The sequence below is a fragment of the Typopeltis vanoorti genome, chromosome 13 (genome assembly GCF_054136105.1).
Source record: "Typopeltis vanoorti isolate ZY-2024b chromosome 13, IOZ_Tvanoo_1.0, whole genome shotgun sequence".
NCBI classification, from domain to species: domain Eukaryota; kingdom Metazoa; phylum Arthropoda; class Arachnida; order Uropygi; family Thelyphonidae; genus Typopeltis; species Typopeltis vanoorti.
Window position 1 is genome coordinate 83,794,926 of NC_143561.1, and position 24,997 is coordinate 83,819,922.

General features: G+C 37.6%; 1 protein-coding gene across 1 annotated transcript in view; it reads left to right on the forward strand.

Moving 5' to 3' along the window:
- Window positions 1-24,997, forward strand: part of LOC150100319 (poly(rC)-binding protein 3-like) — an 874,229-nt gene that overhangs the window by 832,842 nt on the left and 16,390 nt on the right. Inside the window, exon 14 of the transcript XR_016549294.1 lies at window positions 9,824-9,939. The gene's annotated coding sequence lies outside the window, so the exon portion shown is untranslated. The remainder of the gene's footprint in view (window positions 1-9,823; window positions 9,940-24,997) is intronic.

The following is a 24,997-nucleotide window of genomic DNA, read 5'->3' on the forward strand; positions in this document are numbered from 1 at the left end:
TCTGCACGAAAAAAACCTGCCTCTCACTCCCCTACTCACACCCTCTTTATACAGTTTCCAGGAATGACCTCTGGTTCTTCCCTGATCTCCCGCTATTCTCTGTAGAACTTCTTCACCATTGATCCTATAACAACCCCTTACTAACTTATAGGACTCTATCATATCTCCCCTCTTCCTCCTGTCCACCAGACTCTGCAAATTACATCTTCCCAATCTTTCCTCATACTAGACATTCCAGAGGTCAGAAACAACCTTAGTCAGTCGCCTTTGGACCCTTTCCAGCATCTCTTCATCCTTCTGAAAACCCGGTGACCAAATCTGGGCACAATAGTCTATGTGTGGCCTAATCAAAGCCTTATACAACGGAACAAGAATCTCCCTACTTCTACACATCAGTGTCCTCCGCATCATTCCCAGAAGCCTTTGTGTTGTCTTCACAATTTTGGCGATGTGTCCCCTAAATTTTAGATCCTTATCCACTATCACCCCCCAGATCTCTTATTTCCTCTACCTCCAACAATATATTCTCAACAAGCATAAATTCTGCAGCCCATCTTTGTTTTCCAAATTTTAAAACCTTACATTTTGCAACATTGAACTCACATCCCCATTTCCGTGCCCAATCACTCAATTTATTCAAGTCTTTTTGTAAGGCCACAACATCTTCACTACTCTTTATGGTTCGTCTCAACTTTGCATCATCTGCAAACAATTGAATATCTCCATCCAAATCTTCGCCAATATCATTAATATACAAGTTAAACAGTAATGGCCCTAAAACAGATCCCTGAGACACTCCAGATAGCCAGTCTCCAATCTAATGCACTAATCTAATATCCAACCATCCTTCTCCTCTGTCCAAGGAAGCAGTCACTTTATTGTAATTATTATTATTATTATCATTATAACGGGTATCTCCATGGAGTCAGTAGACTCATCACGGGAGACCCAAACTATCAAAACAAAATCTATCATATCTCTTCTTGAATTCATTTACAGACGAAGAACTCACAACTGAGTCAGGTAATGCATTCCACTTATTCACCACTTTCCAAGTGAAAAATCTAGTTTTCACACCCTTGTTAACCATGCTTTTCCTTAATTTACAGGGGTGACCTCTTGTTCTTCCATCACTATCACACAGCTGAAACATTTCTCCTGCATCAATCTTATAAAAACCTTTTAGTAATTTAAATGTTTCTATCATATCCCCTCTTCTCTGCCTATCAACCAATCTCTGCAATCCACAAGCTCTCAATCTATCAATGTAGGGAGCATTTTTTACATCACTCACCAACTTAGTCACTCTCCTCTGAACCCTCTCCACAACCTCCTCATCTCCAAGGAATCCAGGTGACCAGACTTGAGCACAGTAATCCAAATGTGGAAGTATCAATGCCTTATAAAGGGGAATAATAACCTCTTTATCTCTGGATGTTCGTGTGTTCTTCAATAACCAAGTAATCCTATGTGCAATCTTGGACACCTTAGCAATGTGGCCTCTAAACTTCATCTCCCTATCCACTAACACCCCGAAGTCCCTAACCTCAATCTCTTGGAGTGCCATTCCATCAATGTAGTACACAGCTGGTAATCTTTTAATTTGAAATGCATATCTTTACACTTATTTTATCTTTTGCCGATTTTGCAGCTTATTTAAATCATCCTGCAAACACACAACATCATGAAACATGATATATATATATATACACACACACACACACTGCGGCATCCTTTTTGACTCCCAATTACTCCCATGCCTTATGTTGTCTATCCCATTCAATTTCAGAACCTGAGGAACTACATTTAGCATCATTTGATCATTATTCTCCTTGCACATGCACGCGCACGCACACACACACACACACCTGGGACCCCCCCCCCCAAAAAAAAAGAATAAAATAAAATTAATAGGTATTATTTCTGGGAAAGTTCCCATGTTACTCCTCTAAGTAAATATTATTTTTATGGTTATTTAACCTATTTTTGTTTAGGAGTGCCCCTTTTAAATGTCATTGGCTTTTTACTCAAATTTTAGGGCATTACTGATGTTTTATATAGACAGACATATGAAGAATATATAGGAGGAATAATTCGGACATACCTTTGTAGGATGTTGATGGCTGTCTTATTCAGCGGCATCCTGGCGTGTGGCGATATACATTCATCTGCTCTTAAAGGAAGGAAGTATGATTAAAAAGAAGGGGGGATGGTAGAGAGAGATGTGGAAGAATTATTGGTAAGACAACGGGTATGTGAACTTTTTGAAAAACCCTGGTACAACACCTTGCACTTATTAACATTAAAAGTTTAACCCCAGTCACCAATCCAAGCTGAAAAGTCTATTTAAATCTTTCTGAAGGGATTTGACATTAGTATCACTCCTTATAACTCTCAAACTTTGTATGATCAATAAATTACTGAGTTTATGAAAATTGCCAGTACCATTGCTGGGAAATCTCTGCCGCCAAACATCTTGTCTGGTGGCAGAAGGGACATCTTCAGAGCACAAACAACTTGTTACATTACATATAAACCAACAATCAAGTAGCAGTGGAATAGCAATCAAGTAGAATTGTTTCCACTACTGGGCAACAGAAATGGAAACAATTCAGAATTGTAATGGACATAAGAAAAAGAACTAAAAAAAGAGCCAAGTTAAAGGCAGAGGACACTTTATACACCTATTAATCCATTCATCTAAGCATCTGGAGTTTATACTTAAGTGAATGTATGAGGTTTACTAGCTTGAAGATGGTGTGGAGGTAATATTTATTCAGCACTTTGGCTGTCTTTTCCAAATTGGAATAGTTTTGTTTTGAAGCCCATTTTAGCCAATTGCTAAAATGGACAACAAAGCAACTGAGATCTTTGTCATTGGAACAGATAACCCTGACTCTATATCAGGGGGCGGCTCATGCACAGGCACTGCAGAACTGCAGCACCCCAATTTTTCTCGATATATAAATATAATTATTAATATTTGCTTGTAATATTTAATTTTATCATCAACAATCCTATACAATTCTCTTATTTTGTATAAAAAATGATAAAAATCCATCTTATAGCACTTGGAGGATGAAGGATGCTAGCAGCACTGTGTTTATCACAATGTCATATTGCTAGTATTTGCTACTTGCGCAAGCATATGCACGTCATAGTGAGATACGAGCTATTAGCGTAATGCGGCACTGTCCATCGCGCAGTTCCACTATTGTTTATATGCAGTTTGCGCCAGTAGTAAAGTGTTCGTAGTGCTTATCATGTTTACTCCATCTCTTTAAATATTTGGACATTACAATTAAAGGATTTAATTGTAATGTCCAAAAATTGTAAATCCATGCTTTAATTAAAATTAAAGGAATGGATTTTATTTTTAAGGAATTTTGAATTATACTAAACTATATAATTTTATCGATAATAAACAATATTTTTTCATGAAACAAAACAAGAAGAATATAATTTTATTTTTAAGTAATTTTGAATTATACCAAACTGTATAATTTTATCAATAATTTTTCATGTTTAATTTTTTTTTAATTTTGACCATAATTTTGATATTTTATCCAAACACGTATACACTGTACTTACAGTGTGTATGTATATTTTGAAAGTTGCAGCACCCCCACGATTTCAAGCCACCAGCCGCCACTGCTCTATATCTTAGTATTTTGAGGATATCTCATATTGCTAGACTGGATGATGTGTAACAGTGTCTTCCAGTGGGTATTAGCTTTCCATAAATAGACAAAAATAATGAACCCTTTGAAAAAAAAGTGTGACCAAATAGCAAACAAATATCTGTAGGGCACAGCCAGACCATAGGTGTGAATGTATCTGTGTTGAATGCTTTTCTCTTAAGTGTTCAATAGAGAAATTCACTACAGGGATGAGAAATCCACTGCAGATGCATCCAGTTCTTTATACATACACCCAATTCTCCATTTGCCTGGTAGATTGTTCCAGAAAAAATTGTATAAATGAAAACTGTTTAAAGAAAGAATACAGTGCATATGAAAAAATAGAAGAATGGTTCCAGATGTGAAAAACCTGATACGAACAATAAGTAATTTTCAAACAACATATGTATATGTGCATTTCTTAAAGAAAATAGGGTGTAACTAATATATGTGCATTTCTTAAAAAAAAAGGGTGTGTCACTAATAAAACAGAAATTCGAAAAGGTCCAAATACACCCACCCATGAATATGGTTCTTTGTTAGATTTTATTCACCATTACTTTCTGACAGTAGCCACGTTCTTTTGTGTGAGACTGAAATTAAATCACTTCCATCACTTGAAACATTTTGGCCATCCCATTTATATTGCAATGCCAAAACGTTTTCTTCAGTAAAAGAAACTGAATTAGCACTCATTTCCAATAATTCTGAAGGTTGATTTTTTTTCCACGAACTCTGTAATTAAAATCTGAAATCCGATTTTGACTAGATCTTTATATAATTCTTCATATCACACCATACATGATTTCAGTTCATGTTTAAACTGTTCAGCTCATCCAGTATTTGGATCATGTGTAAGAAAGACTTTGCAATTTTATTAGCAATTGAAGCCCTTCTTTAATTAATCCTGCAGTGAGTAGAATCTCATCATCACTTTTTTTTGCTTTTTCATCGAGATTCTCAAGGACAGCTTCTATTATTTTGTCATCACTAACAGCCTTGTCAACCATCAATTCTTAAATATCTGCAGATGAAAAATCATCAAATCCTTCTCTGCCAACTGCATGTGCTAATCTGATTATGTTGGGATATTCAGTTGTATGCAAAGGTATAGGGGTTTTTCTTTTTCACACATTCTGGCCAAGTAGCTTTCCAGCATGCATTTAAAGTTGATGGTTTCAATTCTGATGCCAACTTAGCAAGTTTGATGCAATCCAAAATAGAAAATTTCTTCCTCACATCAATAACTGTCAGTAAATTATCCTTATCTAGTTTATCCAAAATGTATTGGAATGTTCTTATGTAGTAAGTTTTGAAAGTAGTGATCACATCCTGGTCTAGTGGTTGTATTAAGGATGTTGTATTAGGTAGTAGAAAACAAAATTCCACATTTGGGTATTCTAAAACAGGATGGATAGGCATATTGTCTATAATCAATAAAACTTTAAAGTCGAGATTTTTTTCCCCATCAAATAGCATTTATCTTCTGGAACAAAATATTGATGGTACCATTCATTAAACATTTCTTTTGTAACCCAACCTTTTTTTATTTGCCTTCCAGTGCACTGGTAACGTGTTAAAATCCCCACCTTCGATCTCCTGAAGCACTGCTGCAAAATAATAGAGTCACATGATCCTTAGTTGCTTTAAAGCCACCAACACTTTTTTGTGATTTCGCTATGCGAGTTCTACTTGGCATTTGTCTACATTCTGTAGTGTAGAATAATTCATGATATTTAAAATATCGAGGGGGGGGGGTTCCCCAGAGGTGTAGTCCTAAAAAAAATAGTGCCAGGGAAACAAAAATTCAGAGCATGAAGTGCATTATTATTATTATTATTATTATTATTATTGCGATGGCCATATGGCAGAGAGATTGCCTTGTTTTCTGAAATGAAAATTACAAGAGCAGCAAGCTGTTATTTTTTGCCCCAAAGTTGGAAATGCATTATAAGTCTCATTATTATAATTCTTATAATTTATTATAATGAATTTAAAATTTTTGATAGTTTTAAAAAAGTACCAGAGTGTTGCCCTGGCACGCTCTGGCCCAACTACACTCCTGGGGTTCCCCCCCAAAATTCAAGTTTAAGTACATATGGACTACTAGGAAATGATAATTATAATGGAAATACCCTTTCTAACAGAACTGAATTCCAACAGAAATTTTTAAAATAAGCGCCATTTGAATTGTGTTAAATCAAAATATACAGTGTAAAAATAGAATTGCTTTTGTTTCTAAACCGTGTTATTTCGAAATCGTGTAAAAAGAGAATTAATATATATATTTTTCCTTTCCGTGTAAAATAGCTTGCATGCTCAGTAAATTTAAATAATTGAAACATGTCTGGAGAGAAGTGGGACTCTCAAATCAAGGGTCTCTGTTAGTGATACATTAAACAGTTATATGTTTTTTTCTGTTTTTTTTTAATATAGTTTTGAAAGGAAGGTAATTTTTTATAAAGAAGGGGTGGTGTCGTCACTTGAGGGATGCAAGTAATTTTGCAACTAGAATTGTCTATACTATAGTCCACATGAATTTTTTTCATCATACTGGAAACCAAGTGACCAAATTTTCACACAGTAGCCCATGTGTGAAATGCCTCTGCCTTATTCTGCAGTACGGTCACTTCCTTAAATGCATGGAAAGGCTTATGTGTTTGCAGGACATGTTAGTTTATTTAATGGTATTGATTTCAACACAGAATGATAAGAAAATGATTAATATTTATTAACTTATTGACTGATATTTTACTGGTATTATATCCAGCATCTTCAGAGCACAACAGTTTGTCACAGCACACGAAACAATAACAATTTGATATAACAGTGGTACTAGTTTTAAAAAATTGTAACAGACAACACAAGGAACCCAATTCCTAATTTGGCAACATCTACACCGGACAAGTCTTAACTAGATCTTAAAATGACTGTCTCCCAGATTTCTGGTAAATTTATATAGCCATACTTGAAGTTTGGAGTATGTTTTAAAGCTGCTATTGATTCCAAAAACAATCTCTCTGACTTATGACTTTTGCGTGGCACATTTATTTTCTTCCATTTGATCCTGTGTGAAGGGGGTATCCAAGGCATGATCTGCTAGACCCAACTAGTCATAACGATAGTGCTGATGTATTTTGTTTGTTCACCAAGGCAGATGTCAACAGTTCTTCCCATCTGTCCAGATCACAAGAACAGGGCACTTCATAAACTCCTGGATATGATAAAGAAGAGAGTTTGTCCTTAGGTGAATGGATGAGAGTTGCCAATTTGACATATGGTTTAAATATATGTGCATAGCTGATGTTTATTAAGCACTCTAGATATCTTTTCAGATGTGCCTTGAATGTATGGGATGGTAACAGTTTTGCTGTAAGCATGTGTGATAGGCAATGGAGGGAATCTCTCGGGAGCATTTAGTATTTTTTTCTATCCTTTGGGGATTATAGCCATTGGCTAAGGAAGTGTGACACGTGAGTGAGGTCAGTGGTGAGAGCATTGTGAATTACCATACTGTTTGAGCTGTATGATGGTGTCAAAACAGCCACACCATTAAATTTTTCTGAAAGGACTTGACATTAGTATCACTCCTTATAACTCTCTAAAACTTTGCAATATCAGCAAATTACTGAGTATTCCCTAATAATCACATTAAATATTATTAACAAGTAAGTTGAATAACAATGGTAAGAGGTTTAGTTTAGTGGAATTACGGATGCAGCATCTAAGCTAATAAAGCTAGTGTGTTATGTGTGTTAATTGCTTATGATCTTTTTCCCAGTTCACTTGCTTTGTGAGATGAAAAGCCCAAATTTCCAGAAAGGGGGTAACTCTGCTGCTTCTGTATGAGACTGGCTAACCAGCCTTTAATAAGTAACAGAATCTTGTTGCACTCTAATAGTTAGCTTCCTTTTCTGAGATGTTGCATCTCACACAACTTGATGGTAGTCTTAAACAATATGTTATCCAGCTCTATTATCTCCAGCTTGTCCACCAGCCTACCATGCAATAATTTGTTAAATATGCCTTTGCAAAGTCTCAAAATATCTCCATTTATAAGTCTGCTTTATTGAACACATTCAGCATTTTTTCTAAATAAAATGCAGCAAACAGAATGCCAAAACAACATCTGGTCCTTCACAAAACAGATGTTGTTTTGGCATTCTCTACAGTGGCCATGTTAGCCACCGTAGAGAATTCTCTATCTATTAACAATGTGGTTGACAGATAGGAACGAACCATGGCGAGTAGAGATGTTGTGGCCTTACAAGAAGACTTGAATAAATTGAGTGATTGGGCATGGGAATGTGAGTTCAATGTTGCAAAGTGTAAGGTTTTAAAATTTGGAAAACAAAAATGGGATGCAGAATTTATGCTTGGTGAAAATATATTGTCGGAGATGGAGGAAATAAGAGATTTGGGGTGATAGTGGATAAGGAATCTGAAATTTAGGGGGCACATGGTCAAAATTGTGAAGACAACACAAAGGCTTCTGGGAATGATGCAGAGGACACTGATTTGTAGAAGTAAAGAGATTCTTGTTCCATTGTATAAGGCTTTGATTAGGCCAAAGATGAACTATTATGCCCAGATTTCATCACCTGGTTTTCAGAAGGATGAAGAGATGTTGGAGAGGGTCCAGAGGCAACTGACTAAGGTAGTTTCTGGAATGTCGAGTATGAGGAAAGATTGAGAAGATGCAACTTGCAGAGTCTGGTAGACAGGAGGAGGAGGAGGAGGGGAGATATGATAGAGACCTACAAGTTATTAAGGGGTTTTTATAGGATCAGTGCTGGAGAGGTTCTACAGAAAATAGCGGAAGATCAGGGGGTCATCCCTGGAAGCTGTATAAGGAGGGTGTGAGTAGGGGAGTGAGATGAAGGTTTTTTCATGTAGAGTTGTGAATGATTGGAATATCTTGCCTGAGAGTGTGGTGTCTGCAGAGAATTTGAGTGTGTTTAAATCACGGTATGATGAGCTGTGTGTTTGATAAAAGGACCTCCTAGATGAGTCTTTGACTCCATGGGGTCTTGGATAATAATAATAATAATAATAAATTAACCAGATACACAAGCAACTTGGCCATAGTTAATTTCACAGTAAACAATCTGCACATAAATAACTGACTTCACTATATTTGGGCGTAACTTACTTGTTTCATGAACACTATCATTTCTTCTGTAAGAAAAACTGATAGAAATGTAGAAAAAATACTGTAGAAATTATAATTCTATAATTTCTACGGGTATTTATTGTAGAAATACCTGTATTTCTATAATAAATACCTGTATTAATACAGGGATTTTTCTATATCATACTAGATCAAGTACAGGTTTCTAGTTGCTTTTAACAGAATTTGTATTCACCTTAAACATATTCAATGTTAATTTGCTTCATCCACCTGTCTAATATGCACATAACAGCTGCTCTGATTAAATAGATCATGATGGAATCTGATATATAGAACTTTTCTTAAAATTCGCATTTTTGCTTTTCATTTAATTTGAACAATCTAAAATATCAATGAAATCCAGATGTCTGTAATTCTTGAATCATTTTCTTACTTATTTCTGTTTGGACAATTAGAATCAATTAAAAAAGCACATAATATAACTCTAAAGATACTTTTCTGTATCACATCAGATCAAGTAGAAGTTTTAGGTTGCATTTAAAATAATTTGCATTCAATTCAAGACATATTCAAGTTAATTTTCTTTGTCCATCCATCTAGCATGCACAGTGCAACTGCTCTGGCTAGATATCATGATTATAATCTAGTATTCAGAATTTTTTCTGATATTACAATTTGTTGAAACTTTCAGTTTTAATTAGTATAATCTACATTAGCATTAGAAATGAAATCCACAAATTTGTAATTCTTGAATAATTTTCATGTATATTTCTGTTTGAAATCAGTTTCTTCAAATATCAGAAACTGATTGTCCTCTATGTAAATGACACTACAAAATAGCAAGTAATTTTTTTTTTCTATTAAAAACATGCAAAACAGATGCATACTTATGTGTTTTTTTTTCTGTGTATATTTGTGTATATACTATTACTGATTATAATTCTATTAATTTGGCTAGAAAATATACTTCTGAGATTAATAAAAATGACTTATTCAAAGTTAATTTACCTAGCATCCAGAATGCTCAATTGCCACTATTGTGGAAAAATATTCCTGTGGCTCCACTCAAGTGAATTTTAGAAGATTATTTACCATGCTTGGCTTTTGTTTTCCTTCTTTTATTTTCAGGTAAGTTTGATTTTTTTTTTTTTTTTTTTTTTACATTTATTATTTAATTATAACTTGACAGAATGTGCAACAACTTTAAGGTTGCTTTTAATTTATGACAAATTATTATTACTATCTGGACAATCTCCATGGAATTCAAAGACTCATTGCAGAATGGTCACCCTGACCATTCCATTATTTACATAATACCTTTGATACCTTTCCTTAAACTCATTCACTGATAAAGCACTCACTCACAACCACTTATGAGTGGAATAAGCAACAACCTATTCCACTCATTCACACTTTCCAAGCGAAACATGTAGTTCTTGTTCTTCACACCATAATACAGCTTCTAGGGAATAACCTACTTGTTCTCTCCCCATGCCCCCTGTTATGCATGGAAAAATTTCTTCTATATTATCCATTCTATAAAAGCTGCTCTGACTATCAGTAAATTTTTTAAACCTTCATTCTCTCCTTAATAGGGAGCATTCCACAGATCTATGATAGTGATCTGTCACTATCTTGATCACCCACTTCTGGATCCTCTTCATCACTTTCTCCACCCAAGAAACTCAAGTGGCTAAAATCTGCATCCAGTAGCTTATGTGGGATTGTATCCAAGCCATCTAAAAAGGGATAATAACTTCCTTATCTCTGTCAGTATGTTATTCATCATCCAAAATCTACAACCTCATCAATTTCTTGTAGTACACAGCTTACAATCAACCTTACCCTTTTCCACACTGAACTTGTAAGTCATCATCCTTTGCCCCACTGTACGTTTATTTAAATCATCCCTTTCTGCATACAACTAGATCTTCCCACTACCCTCAAATCATCTCCAGTATCATTTAACATATAAATTATGTGACACACTGGTTACCTGTCTTCTCATGGAGTCTGATTTACTATATATGGATATGAAGCTGATGACATAAATAAGATGGTGTTGATAAGTATGAAAGATTAGTATATCAGTCACCCTGTTATATCACCAGCTTCATATACATCTTTTTCTTCAATTTACTTAACATTCATGAATTTTCCTATCGAATGCCTTGGCAAAGCCTAGCAATATCATTGTGTACCCATTTCCAAGTACCACTGTATAGATATAGAAAGTAATTAAATTCATAAGCAAGATCTACTCATCACAAAGCCATGATGCCCAACCAGAATGCATGAAAATCTTTAACAGTATTTTTTTTACATCTGTTTATGTACATATTAACAAAGTAGGACTCCTGGATTCAAAACACTTTCTGTTGTCAGGGCTCCACCCTAATTGTCACAATGTGTCTTATATTTATTCATCATCTTTATTTTCACATCATCCTATAACTGACGCTATTTTTAAAGATGGCAAAGATGCCACAGAGGATTTCTGTCACTGATAATTTACAGGATTTCTGTAACATGGTAAGAAAGAGACCAATAAATAGAGACAACAATGTGTTTAATTCCATATATAAAGAACTGATCAAACCATACCTATATTACTTTGCCCAAATTGAGTTGTTTAGAAAGGTTCATAGGCAACATAAGTAGTACTAGTATTAGCTGAAGCTTGTGTGAAATAATATGCATAAAGAAAAAAAATCTATACTCTTTGTGGTGATATTAGGCAATTGATTATTATTATTCAGGCCTCCATGGAGTCAAAAGACTCATCGCAGGAGGTCCTTTCTAAGAAACACAAGTCTATCAAGATTCATCGACGGAGGTCCCTCCTAGGAAACACGAAGTCTATCATACCACTTCTTAAACGCATTGACCATTCTCGCTCTCACCACTCCATCAGGCAATGCATTCCATGGTTCAACCACCCTCCATGCAAAGAAACTACTCCTTACCCTCTTTCTCACAATTTCCTTTCATAACTTCCAGGGATGGCCCTTGTCATGACTCCTTCCCACTGTTCAACCAAGCAAAAGAACTCCTGAGTGTCAACCCTCTAACCACCTCTCAACAGTTTAAATGTCTCAATCATATCACTTCTCCTTCTTCTATCCACCAAACTCTGCAGTCCACACTCCTGCAGCCGATCCTCATAACTACCATTGTACAGTCCTGACACCATTTTTGTTATCCTCCTTTGTACCCTTTCCAAAGTTAATTTATCCTCTTCAAATCCTGGGGACCAGATCTGAAAACAATAGTCTAAGTGTTGTCTGATCAGAGCAATCCTCTGTGTTACCTTCACCACCTTTGCAATATGTCCCCTAAACTTCAGGTTTTTATCAATCATCAACCCCAGATCTCTTGTCTCCCCTACTTCCTCCAGTATAACTCCTCCCATAGAGTATGCAGCATCCCATCGATGTGTCCCAAACCTCAAGACCTTACATTTTGCTGCATTAAACTGACCCCCATTCATTTGCCCATCTATCTAGCTAATTCAAATCCTTTTTCAGGGCTACCACATCTGCATCTGGCTCCACCATATACACCTCTCTGATACCTATCAGACAGCCAATCATGAATCCAGTTGACCAATATGACATCCAGACCCATGTGTTGCAACTTGAATATCAGCTTATCGTGTGGCACCCTGTCAAATGAATTTGCTAAGTCTAGGAAAATGGCAGTATATGCCTTTCCCTCATCTAATGCTCTTGTAACTTTATCAAAAAAGGCTAGATCGCTAAAACAAGAGCACCCCCCTTCACAAATCCAAGTTGACTATCACAGATAACATTACCCTCATCTGCCCAATGCTGTATACAGTCCCTCACTGCTTTCTCCAAGATCTTACTAACTACATATGACACACAAACTGGTCTATAATTAGACACTTCCAGTCTGCTACTGCCCTTATGCAATGCCACTATCTTACCTTCCTTCCATTCCATGGGCACATTTCCCACAGCCTGACTTTCATTAAAAAGCTAGGTCAAACTGTCAGTTCCTTAGCACATTCTCTCAAAACTTGTGGTGAAATACCATCGAGTCCCACAGCTTTACTAACATCCAGAGTACTCAGTATGTGGAACACACTCTCCTCCTGCACCTCTAAACCTCTAACCTGCCCTATCTGCTCTAGTATTCAAATTGACTCCTCCAGGATGAAATACTCCAATAAAGTGTTTATTGAACAATTCCACTTTGTCCTCTGCATCAGTCACTCTATTCCCATTTTTATCCCACAATGTCATTCTTCCACAGTCATTTTTCCTCCTACTGGCCACATAGCTAAAAAATTCCCTAGGATTTTCCTTTGGTCTAATGGCCAATCTTTTCTCATATTCTAGTTTCGCCTTCCTTTCCATGCTAGTGACTCTCTTGGTCTGTGTCTTATATTCTTCATGCATCTTCTCTTCACCTGTCTCCTTATATCTCTTCCATAGCCTCTTTTTCGTATGTAGTTCCTGTTTAATATTGTTTGTCATCCACTTTACTCCAAATTGTGTCCTCTTCTTCACTCATAGAATACAGCTTACCATTGCTTCTAACAAATAGTCCTTCACAATTTCCCAAGCACTAATGATATCCCGGCCTTCCAATTCCTCCCTTCATAAAACTTCCCCAAGTTGACGTCTAAGAGTATAATAATCATCTTCTTTATAATTCCACATACTTTCCCTTCTCTTTGATACTCCTGCATGTCTATTCATTTTCCAGGTCAAAAGCCATATGGTCACTCTCTCCAACTGGTGGGAGATATGTCATCTCAGTTATTATCAACTCTTCTGATGCTATAACCAAATCCAAAACTCTTGAACCTCTTGTTCCCTCTGTTGCATGTTGCCTAAGACATTTGTCCCTCAAGAATTCTAGAAATTCCATTCCCTTATTGCTACATGCATCTTTCTCTCCCCAATTTATACTGCTGTAATTATAATCATATCATAGTAATTTAATTTGAAAAAAATCAGTTTGCATATGTTTCAATGATTCTGCTGTACTATATCCAAGCTCAATCATTAAAAAATTTTTTTTTGAATTAGATGATTTTTGGCAACTTTTTTTATGTGATAACCTCTACGTTGTAAACCTGTAGTACATTGATTACATGGATGTGCAAAGAATTTTTTTTCTATTTTTATTAATTTTGGGGTATTTTTATTTATTTTCATATAATCTGGAAAACACTGGTCTAGAGACTAAACATGGAACTTTTTTTTCAAGCCACTTCAGACCTCCAATAAGCAGGGTGACATTATTATTATTACAGTCAACTCCAAGCAGTCCTTAGGCTCATCAAGGGAGGTCCTAAACATCATGTCCATCACAACTATTCGACATCCACACAGTATCTATCTTTGCCTTGAACTCATTCACTGTCATAGCACCTACAACAGACTCTGGTAGCTTATTCCACTCATTCGCCACTCTAAAAGTAAAAAACCCAGCTCTAACACCCTTACTAACCACACCCTTGCCCAGCTTCCATAGGTGTCCCCTAGTTCTCCCACCACCAGTCCTGTTCTCAAAAATATCCTCTGAATTAATCCTATAGAAACCCTTCAGCAATTTGAATGTCTCAATCATATCTCCGCCTATCGACCAATTTCTGCAACCCACAAATCTTCAACCTATTTTTTTCCTATTAAGGAAAATTTTCAGCCTATTAAGGTTCATTCCATAGATCTGCTATCATCTTGACCACTCGCCTCTATATCCTCTCAACTTTCTCCCCATCAAGAAGAAACCTAGGTGACCAGATCTGGGCAGAGTAGTTGAGATGGGATCTTATCAAGGCTCGATACAGAGGAACAATAACTTGCTTATCTCTGCGTGTCAAAGTATTCTTCAGCATCCAAATGATTTGATGAGCTGATTTAGCCACTTTTGCAATGTGCCCCCTAAACTTAAACTCCCTATCCACCAACACTCCCAAGTCACTGGCCTCATCAATCTCCTGGAGTACAGTTCCACCAATGTGATATACTGCTGCTAATCTTTTCGCCCCAAAATGCATAACCTTACATTTTGCCACATTAAATTGACATCCATTCTCCTTAGCCCAGACCTCCAATCTATCCAAATCATCCTGCAAAATTTTGACATCTTCTGCATTCACTATTGCCCTACCCAACTTTGCATCATCAGCGAATAAATGAACCGTTCCTCTCAGTTCCTTCCCTATGTCGTTAATGAACAAATTAAACAACAGTGGTCCAAGAATAGAACCCTGCGGCACACCACTAGTCACAGGCAGTCTTTTGGACTCTACTCCTGAGTAAACTATTCTCTGGCATCTCTCCATCAACCACCCTCCTATCCATCTCACCAACCTTATATCCATTCCCATATGTTGCAGTTTATGGATTAAAATTCTATGTGGCATTTTCTCAAAGGACTTAGCCATCTCCAGCAGTATCACTGTAAACCCTTTACCCTCATCCAGTTCAGCCATCACTTTGTTATAAAACCTGAGCAAGTTACTGAGGCATGATCTACTCTTAACAAAACCATGCTGTCCCCCATACAGTATCTCATTTTCATCAATCCATTCCTGTATTTTTCCCTTGACTAGTTTCTCCAAGACCTTGACAACGACTCCTGACATATGAGCGCCTCCGTAGCGCAATTGGAAGAACGACGGTACATTGCACCCTTCGATTGGAAAACGCCTAAGTTCGAGTCTCGTCATGACAGGCGGAATCTTTATATGGATTTTTCCAATCAAAGGTGAGTTAGCCGATCTCATATGGAGGTAGCAGGGTTTTTCTTCAGGGAACTTGAGTTTTTCACCCCGCATACAGACAAATCGGCGCTTCAGAAAACACGCAATTTACAGACAAAAAATACTAGTTGTGGTGGTGGTGATGGTGGTGATGATGGGCGGTAGATGGTGCTGATGTAGATGATTAGTAGTAGAGGTTGGGTGTAAAGGTGGAGACGGAGAGTTGTACAATGGGTGTCCTCCCACGATGAGTCTGACTCCTTGGAGGTGTCACGAAAATAATTATAATAATAATAATAATATCTATGGATGGAATGCAAGATGGTGAGTCATTGTGACAAAAGTGTTTGTGTGTGTGTGTGTACTTTACAAGAAGTGAGATAGTATAGTGGTAAATGTTAGTGACAAAAAGCACAAAAAATATGAGTGCCAGAATATGGATAGGCATGAAGTTGCAGATGTGATGTGAAGAAGAAAAAAGGAGGAAATACAAATGATGGAAGAAGAAAAATATAGCATAAAAGAAGTAGTAAGAGATGAGGAGAATGGCAATATATCCATGATGCGAGAATGAGTGTATTTAGGAGTCTTTCGCAAGACCAAGCATGAGCTCAAGCATCTGGCAAGTGATATAACAGAAAAAGAAAGAAAGGAGAGGTGAGAGGAAAAAGAGAGGAGAGTGGAAAGAGATAATATTTTATTGCATTTCCATCATTGGGACATGCATAATGAGGTGTTATGCTATAAGAATGCAAAGAAGGAAAGAGAAAAAGCTGATAATTCTGACTGATATGAGTGATTTGAAAGGTGATTAAGTATGGAAGGAAAGAGCAAACAAAAATAATTTTTATGCTTTCTCTTTTATAAAGGAGCAGAAGCAAAAGAGAAGAATGAAAGAATAAAGATTGGAATCTACTGCCAACATAAGATAGGGATGAATTAAGAAGGCCACAACTGCAAATGAATGTGTTATGCAGTTTGTGGATGTATGGAGTAAATTTCATTAATGAAGGGACTTAAAATAGTTTTAACTTAGTATATAGCATTTATGTTGGGGGATGATTTTGAAGGTTCTCTACCGTTATATAAACATAGTGCAACAACACCTAGAGAGTTTTTGCCCTATGTTCATGGTAAGATGATATTAATGGATGAAAATGGTAGAATGATAACTACTACAGAAGACATTCCAAAGCATAACAGAACAGTGATGGACAAGACATTGTTCTGTAGAGAATTAATAAGAAGGACTTTGTGTGACACCTATAGGCCAAAGAGAATATGGCAATTCATGTACATTATGTGAAGCATCAAGAACAATGCTAAAGAACGTTTGGATAACCTGACTTGGCCAAACATTATAGCTAATAGTGAGATGTGGTTTACAGCAGAAATATGCATAACAGTTCTTCATTTTAAAACACAGGACAAAATAATTTATTTATTAAACCGATAATATTTTGATGTATTTCTCAATCTTCTGCATGCAAATTAGGAGTGGTTATAGACCTAAAAGTGAACTGATGTGTTTATTTACAAATGTCAGAAGTATCAGAAATAAGGGAAATGAAATATTTTCACCTAAAAATTTTGGAATAAGTGAAACATGGTTCAAAGAAGATGATATCTTAATGGGAATAGAAATGGAAGGGTATAGTATTTTTTACAAGGATAGAAAGGACAAAAATAGAGGGGAAGTGCTGCTGATAATTATTATTATTGTCCAGGCCTCCATGGATTCAAAAGACTCATCGTGGGAGGTTGTTCTTAGGAAACACAAAGTTTATCATACCACTCCCTGAACTCATTGACTGTTCATGCTCTAACCACTCTCTCAGGCAATGCATTCCATGGAGCAGGAGAAATATGTCCACATAAGATAGACATAAAAGACGGAAACAGTGGCAATGGTTATGAGGCAGTGCAGTGTGAGTTGAAGATTGACAGAAAGACTTATTTAGTTGGATGTTGCTATAGGCCAGGAAATGTGGAGAATGGTAATGAAAAATTTTAGAAACAACTTGGGTTAATGAACAAAGGAAGGGTGATTATTATGGACAATTTTAATTATGGAGGTATAGATTGGAATGTGAAAAGATAGCATTTGGGAATAAGGAAATGAATTTCTAGAGTTCTTGAGAGATACTACCGTATTTGCCGGTGAATAAGACGCACTTTTATCTTTGAAAATAGGTCTGAAAAACAAGGTGCGTCTTATATGCCGATACTCAGTTTTTTATTACTTTCATTTCTGGGAATTTTCTCTGTTTCGAGTTATGCGATTTCTTTCTTGCTTCCTTTCAGTGTGTGAGAGCATTCCAGTTTCGTAGAGCTCAGTGGATGCGCATGCGCTGTCATCGATGATCACAGCTCTGTTCCTGTTTGTTTAAAAACTTTCCAATTCTTGTCGCAGTTGTTGTGAACGGTGATAAATTTTTGCCGTTAAATTTCCTCTAAATTTCTTGGCAAATTATGGCTTAAAAACATCAGCATTGCTACAATATTGCATACAAGCTACGTGTGATTGCATATGCTAAAAACATGGAAACAGGGCTGCAGAGAGGCATTTTGGGCCACCCCCAACTGACAAAATGATAAGAACTTGGCAGAATCAGGAAGAGAATCTAAAAAAAGCAACTCACAGTAAACATAATGTACGAAGTGGAACTGCAAAATGGCCAGAACGTGAGGCAGAACTGAATACTTGGATTTTAGACCACAGAAAAGCGGGACTTTCAGTGTCTACAAAAATGATTATTCATCAAGTGAAAGCGATAGCCACTAACAGAGGGATCGCCAACTTTACTGGATCAACATCATGGTGTTCAAGATTAATGAAGAGAAATCAGCTATGTATGCTGACTAAAACAAAAATATCACAAAAGATGCCAGCTGAATATGAAGAAAAATTATTGAATTTCATCGATTCGTCATTAACGCAAGGAAACGAGAAAATTTTGAACTTGTGCAAATGGGAAACATGGACGAGGTTCCGCTGACTTTTGATGTACCCTCAAACAAAACTGTAGATTTCAAAAGGCACAAGAGGTTTCAAGTGTCTCTTCATTTAGCTCTGGAGATGAATTTCTGGGTTTTGATGAAGAAGATTAAAAGGTGGGTACTCTTTCCTAGTTAGATTACGTATTTATTGAAAGTAGACCTACTTATTACTTTATATTTGAAATACTGTAAATTCATTACAGTATTTCAAATATTCAGCGATAAAGTTTTTTTCCTAAAAAATGTGTACAAAAGAGGGGGTACATCTTATAGGGCCGGCAAATACGGTATCTCAGGCAGCATGTGATGGAGAGCACGCGAGGATCGAGAGTTTTAGATCTGATAATTTCATCAGAGGATGTAATTATCAACCTCATCAATTTGCAAAAACTGCTGCAGAAGACATTGTTGAAGAATTAAGTGATCAATTTATAAGGGTCTTTCATTTACAACAGGGAGAAATCATGAGAAACTTAAGTGTAGAGGACATTAGAGGACATAGGAGAAGATGGCTTAATTGTTAGTAAGCAGGAGGTAGTTCAGGAAATAAATAAACTTGATATCATGTAATTGTGAATGGGATTTTCCTCCAGTTGGTGAGAGTGATCACGAAGTGATCACCTGGGTTGTGGCTAGACATAAATAGACTTCTGTGAGGAAAGGATATATATGCAAGTACAAGGCTGGTGATTATGACAGGCTTAGGAGACAGCTTGGAGTTATAGCATAGAATGAGGTGTTGAGCAGCAAGGATATAAATGCTGCTTGGGAATTGACAAAGAAATGCATAACAGCATCGATGTATGAATGTATTCTGAAAGTCAACGACTGAATAAGGTGTATGAGATGAATAATGGTAATAATCAGTTACATAAAAAGAATAAAGAACAAACCAAGAGAGTCACTCAGTATGAGCAGAATGATGCGGTAAGATGATATTAATAGATGAAAATGGTAAAATGGTAACTGCTGCAGAAGACATTGTTGAAGAATTCAGTGATCAATTTATAAGGGTGTTTCATTTTCAGCAGTGAGAAATCATGAGAAACTTAAGTGTAGAGGACATAGGAGAAGATGGCTTAATTGTGAGTAAGCAGGAGATATTTCAGGAAATAAATAAACTTGATGTCAATAAGGCGATAGAATTTGATGACATATCACCACGCATCTTAAGCAGTGGTGCACTCAGGATATTTAGGGAGGCCAAGCACTCAAGATTGAATCTTGAGGGGGGGGGGTTAAGAATAGACACTACGCATTGCATACGACCTATGACCGAGCATCTGCAGTGATCGCCAATACATGAAACCTGTGATCTCCTCTGGCTGGCTCAGGCAAAAGAAGTAGCTCTCGGTCTGCTGAGAGATTATTATTATCACAACAACACCTCATGGAGACAAAGAATCATCTGGGAGGTCCTTTTATCACACACATCACATCATACCGTGTCTTAAACACACTCAAACTCCCTGCAGACACCACACTCTCAAGCAAGGCATTCCTATCATTCAAAACTCTGCACAAAAAAAACCTGCCTCTCACTCCCCTACTCACACCCTCTTTATACAGTTTCCAGGGATGACCTCTGGTTCTCTCCCTGATCTCCCTTATTCTCTGTAGAACTTCTCCACCATTGATCCTATAACAAACAACCCCTTACCAACTTATAGGTCTCTATCATATCTCCCCTCCTCCTCCAGTCTACCAGACACTGCAAGTTGCATCTTCTCAATCTTTCCTCCTACTCGACATTCCAGAGGTCAGAAACTACCTTAGTCAGTCGCCTTTGGACCCTTTCGAACATCTCTTCATGCTTCTGAAAACCCGGTGACCAAATCTGGTCACAATAGTCCATGTTTGGCCTAATCAAAGCCTTATACAACGGAACAAGAATCTCCCTACTTCTACACATCAGTGTCCTCCGCATCATTCCCAGAAGCCTTTGTGTTGTCTTCACAATTTTGGCTATGTGTCCCCTAAATTTTAGATCCTTATCCACTATCACCCCCCAGATCTCTTATTTCCTCTACCTCCAACAATATATTCTCTCCAAGCATAAATTCTGCATCCCATCTTTGTTTTCCAAATTTTAAAACCTTACATTTTGCAACATTGAACTCACATCCCCATTTCCGTGCCCAATCACTCAATTTATTCAAGTCTTCTTGTAAGGCCATAACATCTTCACTACTCTTTATGGTTCGTCCCAACTTTGCATCATCTGCAAACAATTGAATATCTCCCTCCAAATCTTCACCAATATCATTAATATACAAGTTAAACAGTAATGGTCCTAAAACAGGGCCCTGGATATCGCATCCCCATACACAATTTGTTGATACCTATCAGATAGCCAGTCTCCAATTCAATGCACTAATCTAATATCCAACCCCATCTGCTCTAGTTTGACTGTCAACTTATCATGAGGTACTCTATCAAAAGCCTTTTCGAAATCCAAGTATATTACTGTGTATCCTTCTCCTCTGTCCAAGGAAGCAGTCACTTTATTATAATAAGTAAGTAGATTACTAAAACATGACCTCACTTTAGCATATCCATGCTGTCCATCAAAGATAATACCATTGTTGTCAACCCAACTCTGGATCCTAGTTCTCACAAGCTTCTCCAACAACTTAACCACAACACCTGACACACACACAGATAGGCCTACAGTTTAATGCTTGAGTTCAATCACCTCCTTTATGAAGTGGCACAATCTTGCCCTATTTCCACTCCTTAGGGACTTGACCGAGTGCAAGGCTTGTATAAAAAAATATGTCAAGACAGGAGTCAACTCCCTGGCACATTCCTTCAGAATACGTGGTGATATATTATCAAGTCCACAGCCTTATTAACATCTAGTTTACTCAACTCCCCAAACACCTCTTGCTCACTTACAGTCAGTCTCTCCTCCCCATCATTACTGCTCTCAATCTCACCATGTAGTCACATTCACAAGATTGAAAGATCTTTAAGAACTGCTCATTAAGTATCTCCACCACACATTCTGCAACAGTCTTTATACCATTTTCTCCAATCAATGTCATCCTTCCATAATCATTCTTTCTTTTGCTGGCTACATATCAAAAGAATCCCTAGGATTCTTTTTGGCTTTATTAGCTAACTGCTCTCACCAACCAAATCACTCTCCTTGCCTGGTCTTTGTAGACCTCATGAAATTGGTTATTTCCACTTCTCTTATTCTGGCTCCACAATGCCCTTTTTCTCTGTATCGCATGCTTAATCTCTTTATCCATCCATCTCACACCTACCATATTTAACCTTCTCACCCTTGGAATAATTTAGACATTAAATCTACTAGATTTGTTGGAGATAATGTTGGAGTCTTGACAAGTAACAGACTGATTTGGAGGAAAATTGTAGATAGGAAGTTAGTAATGATGTAATTTTTTCATATAGTACTGTCATATCCTGTACACCCCTTGAGGGTACATGGCAGGAATTTGATGATGATGATGATGATGATGATGAATCTACTAGATAGTTTTTGAAAAACCCCCCAAGCTGCATTGATCTCTTTTCCAGCTAACTCCTCATTCCATGCTACACCTGCAAGCTGTCTCCTGAGCTCTTCATAATCACCCCCCCCCCCTTGTAGTTCCACATGTATCCTTTTCTCACAGGGGTACTCGCACTGCTGGCAACCACCCGTGATCTCTTTTCCAGCTAACTCCTCATTCCATGCTACACCTGCAAGCTGTCTCCTGAGCTCCTCATAATCACCCCCCCCCTTTGTAGTTCCACATGTATCCTTTTCTCACAAGGGTACTCGCACTGCTGGCAACCACCCAGGTAATCACCTCGTGGTTACTCTCAGCAATTGGAGGATAATTTCACACCTCATTTATAATTACATCCTCTGATGAGATGATCAAATCCAAGACCCTTAATCCTCATGTGCCCTCTGTTACATACTGTCTGAGGTAGTTATCCCTCAAAAACTCAAGAAACTAATTTTCTTTATTTCCAGTTGCTATCTCATCATTCCAGTCTATATTGCCATAATTAAAATCACCCATAACAATCACCCTTTTCTTTTAAAAGGGTGATCGTTTCTTGGCTAATTTGACTATACATTTCACTATCACCACCATCCACATTACCTGGTCTATAACAACATCCCACCAAGTATTTGATTCCATTCACCTCTATCTCACACCATACTGCCTCAAAACCACTGGCACTATTTCCATCTTGCATCTCTACTTTGTATGGACATAACTCTTTCTCTATCATCAATAGCACTCCCTTTTTATCCCTTCTATCCTCATGAAACACATCATACCCTTCCAATCTCTATTCCTGTCATGATGTCATCCTCTTCCAAACATGTCTCACTTATTCCGACAATCTTTGGGTGAACAGACGCAATTAGTGCAACCATAGTAGGACAGAGAGAGAGGGAATGAGAGAGAGGTATGGGGAATGCTAGAAGAGGAGACAATGGAAACAGTAGGAGAGACGGAATGAGAGAGCTGTATAGGAATGCTAGAAGAGCAGAGAATGGAAACAGTAGGAGAGACGGAATGAGAGAGAGAGAGAGAGGCATGGGAGTGCTAGAGGAGGAGAGAATGGAAACAGTAGGTGAGACGGAATGAGAGAGAGAGGTATGGCAGTGCTAGAAGAGGAGAGAATGGAATGAGAGATAGGTATGGGAGTACTAGAAGAGGAGAAAATGAAAACAGTAGGAGAGAGGGAATGAGCGAGAGGTATGGGAATGAAAGAAGAGGAGAAAATGGAAACAATAGGAGAGAGGAAATGGTAAGAGGTATAACGTATGGGGACTTGATGATCCGTGGTGTTCAAGATAGGATGCGTGAGGAGTGTTTGCCAAGAGGAATGATAGAAAGGGTGGCTTTGGCAGTAAAGAGAGGTGAAAGGGTGGATGAGATGATTGTGATGGTGGGAACAAATGACTTGAGTGGTGGTGTAAATAGGGCAGCGAGAGATATGAGATTCTTGCTTGAGGTGATACGAAAGAAGACACTGAGAGGAAAGATAGTGTGTGTGTGTTGCCTAGGTATGATAATGACGAACTGAGCAGAAGAGCAGTAATATTGAATGACATAATAGCTAGAATGTGCGACAAGAGAGGACTGGAAAATGTGGATGCTTCGAGTGTGTTTGATGACTGAGAGGAATTGTATGCAAGAGACCACTTACATTTGAATGAGGGAGGACGTAGGCATCTGGAGAGATTACTGTTCTGAAAAAGTCGTGTCCCAGGAAGGACGGTAGCAGGGGTGGCCTCTTATGGGAATGGGTACTTGGGAGAAGGGGGGACGACATCAGGTAACACTGAGCCCAGTGGAGTCTAGAGGAGATAATGCTGGGTATAGAAACAATGGCATTTATATTCTATATACTAATGCCAGGAGTATCCGGAATAACAGAGAGGAATTGGTGGTGCAGATAGCATCAACCTGGCCAAAAACTATTGGGATCACTGAGACGTGGTTGACAGAAGAGGATATAATAACAGGAATAGAAGTCGCTGGGGTACAGTATTTTTCGGAAGGATAGGAAGGGAAAGCGTGGTGGTGGAGTACTGCTTATGATAAGTGACGACCTATGTCCTCTAAGAGTGGAGACTTTGGAAGGCAGTGACACTAATGATTTTGAAAGCATATGGTGTGAGGTAGAGGTGGGCAAGACAGGATATTTAGTGGGGTGTTGCTACAGACCCAGGAGAACAGAGGGTGGGGACCAGGAAATGTTTAGACAGTTAAGTCTGGCAAGTGCAAGAAGAATGATTGTTATGGAAGATTTTAACTACAGTAGTATAAACTGGGGAGAGGAAGATGCATGTAGCAATAAGGGAATGAAATTTCTAGAATTCTTGAGGGACAAATGTCTTAGGCAACATGTAATAGAGGGAACAAGAGGTTCAAGAGTTTCGGATTTGGTTAAAGCATCAGAAGAGTTGATAATAACTGAGATGACATCTCTCCCACCAGTTGGACAGAGTGACCATATGGTTTTCACTTGGAAAATGAATAGACATGCAGGAGTATCAAAGAGACGGGAACGTATGTGGAATTATAAGGCAGGTGATTATAATAGTCTAAGACATCAACTTGGGGGCAGTTTCATGGAGGGAGGAATTGGAAGGCCGGGATATCATTAGTGCGTGGAAAATTATGAAAGAATATTTGTTAGCAGCAATGGTAAGTTGTATACCACGAGTGAAGAAGAGGGCACAATTTGGAGTAAAGTGGATAACAAACAATATTAAACCGGAATTGCATGCGAAAAAGAGGCTGTGGAAGAGATATAAGGAGAAAGGAAAAGAGAAGATGCATGAAGAGTGTAAGACACAGGTCAGAAGAGTGACTAGTACGGTAAGGAAGACGAAACTGGAATATGAGAGGAGATTAGCCCTAAGATCCAAAGAAAATCCTAGGGATATTTTAGATATGTGGC